Source organism: Schistocerca cancellata, unplaced genomic scaffold (genome assembly GCF_023864275.1).
Source record: "Schistocerca cancellata isolate TAMUIC-IGC-003103 unplaced genomic scaffold, iqSchCanc2.1 HiC_scaffold_676, whole genome shotgun sequence".
Taxonomy (NCBI): Eukaryota; Metazoa; Arthropoda; class Insecta; order Orthoptera; family Acrididae; genus Schistocerca; species Schistocerca cancellata.
Window position 1 is genome coordinate 37,501 of NW_026046687.1, and position 2,500 is coordinate 40,000.

Sequence of the window (2,500 nt, forward strand, 5' to 3'; positions counted from 1 at the left end):
TGTGCCGCAATCTACCCCAAGTTGTGCCGCAATCTACCCCAAGTTGTGCCGCAATCTACCCCAAGTTGTGCCGCAATCTACCCCACGTTGTGCCTTAACCTAACCCACGTTGTGCCTTAACCTAACCCACGTTGTGCCTTAACATAACCCACGTTGTGCCTTAACATAACCCACGTTGTGCCTTAACCTAACCCACGTTGTGCCTTAACCTGCTCTGTAAATGGCATATGACACGTTACATTAATGTATTGTTGTCCAACCGCAACCCGCTCAGAATGTTGTGTACACAGCTACGTGTCATCTCCCCATAACAGCTGTATTGCAGTGTGGTACGCCATAGAGACGTGTGGGAGTAATGGACGCAGTGGATGGCGATCAGCATGAGCCGTCTGTTCATGTAGTGGCGCGTGTATGCAGACATAGTAGTCTCTTCTCACACAATGTGATAGCACGGTGTCCCGCGTTCCACATCTGCGACATGCTACAGAGGCCGGTTGACAGTTCGTCGCGCAATGGACATCGCATACGTACGGGGGCACCTTCCACGTGCCCTCTAGTCGGGCACATTTTGTTGCGTGGATGTGAGCGGATGTAGTGTGTCTTGACACCTGACAGGCAGGCATGCAATAATAGTTGACTTTGCAAACGGGGATGGACGTGGACGTGTACGTTTACTGGTGACGTTACGCAAATGAACAACTGGTAACCCGTTGTGGTGCGGTTGATCTTGCTGGAGGTACATCTGTGAGGGCAACGATCGGTACAGCTATGACGCGGTTGTGTCAGCGATACCCACCACACCAATGAACGTGAATGTGGATCTGGGTGTGAAGCGATACGCGGCTGTGGGTGGGTGGGACTGTCCCCGGCCGGTGAGGGGGGGGCCGCCCGGCGTGCTGGCCGCGCGGTGCGTGGGCGCACGCGCTACAGCCGGCTGGTGGGGGCGCCCAGTGGCAGGCGCGCCGGCCGACGGACGCGGCAGGCGGCGCAGCTGCGCGCCGGGGCACCCTGCGCGCGGCGCCGTGCAGCCAAAGTGGGTCCTCGCCGGCCCGGTGCGAAGCGCGGTGGACATCTGCAGTGTGCTGGTCCGATTGAGGACTGTGTGCGTTGAGGATGCGCCGCCGCCCGGCACTCGGCGCCGCGACGCCGTCTGCTGCTCGGTCGCCCCAGCGGTTCTCGCTGGTGGTTTGTATCGCAGTTGTGCAGACGTGTTGGCACGTGCGCTGTGCTGGGAGAGTTCGCTTCGGCACCCACGTGGGGCCTTTGCCCTTCTGTGGCGCTGGCGTTGGAGCTGCCGGTCACCGTAGGTGGCGCGTGTTGTCTCCCGCCGGCAATGCCACGACAGCACGCTCCCGGGCCTCTGTCGGCAGCGGCAAGCTCAGTTGGGAGCACGGGTGGTCGCACCTAAAGCGTCTACTCGCCTAACTCCGGGCGATTGCGCCTCTCTCGAACCCGACCAAGTACTTAGGACGGCGCTGCGCGCCGCCGGGACCTGAGAGGGTTTCGAGGTGTATTGTGCAGGGGAGCTCAGCCTCCTCCTGTTTGCAGAATAATTGAGCGGACGCTTGCGTGTTCGCGCGGGCCCCCGGGACACACTCCCGGGCGGCCGGCTGCTCAGCTCTAGTTGACGCAGCTCCCTGGTTGATCCTGCCAGTAGTCATATGCTTGTCTCAAAGATTAAGCCATGCATGTCTCAGTACAAGCCGCATTAAGGTGAAACCGCGAATGGCTCATTAAATCAGTTATGGTTCCTTAGATCGTACCCACGTTACTTGGATAACTGTGGTAATTCTAGAGCTAATACATGCAAACAGAGTCCCGACCAGAGATGGAAGGGACGCTTTTATTAGATCAAAACCAATCGGTCGGCTCGTCCGGTCCGTTTGCCTTGGTGACTCTGAATAACTTTGGGCTGATCGCACGGTCCTCGTACCGGCGACGCATCTTTCAAATGTCTGCCTTATCAACTGTCGATGGTAGGTTCTGCGCCTACCATGGTTGTAACGGGTAACGGGGAATCAGGGTTCGATTCCGGAGAGGGAGCCTGAGAAACGGCTACCACATCCAAGGAAGGCAGCAGGCGCGCAAATTACCCACTCCCGGCACGGGGAGGTAGTGACGAAAAATAACGATACGGGACTCATCCGAGGCCCCGTAATCGGAATGAGTACACTTTAAATCCTTTAACGAGTATCTATTGGAGGGCAAGTCTGGTGCCAGCAGCCGCGGTAATTCCAGCTCCAATAGCGTATATTAAAGTTGTTGCGGTTAAAAAGCTCGTAGTTGGATTTGTGTCCCACGCTGTTGGTTCACCGCCCGTCGGTGTTTAACTGGCATGTATCGTGGGACGTCCTGCCGGTGGGGCGAGCCGAAGGCGTGCGACCGCCTCGTGCGTGTTCGTGCGTCCCGAGGCGGACCCCGTTGAAATCCTACCAAGGTGCTCTTTATTGAGTGTCTGGGTGGGCCGGCACGTTTACTTTGAACAAATTAGAGTGCTTAA

The 2,500-nt window shown here is 57.5% G+C and overlaps 1 non-coding gene across 1 annotated transcript in view; it reads left to right on the forward strand.

The window, feature by feature from the left end:
- Positions 1–1,634: 1,634 nt before the first annotated feature.
- LOC126139108 (small subunit ribosomal RNA) overlaps positions 1,635–2,500 on the forward strand; it is a 1,909-nt gene continuing 1,043 nt past the window's right edge. The window contains exon 1 of the ribosomal RNA XR_007528557.1: positions 1,635–2,500. This exon is cut by the window's right edge and continues 1,043 nt beyond it. This is a non-coding gene — a ribosomal RNA (small subunit ribosomal RNA).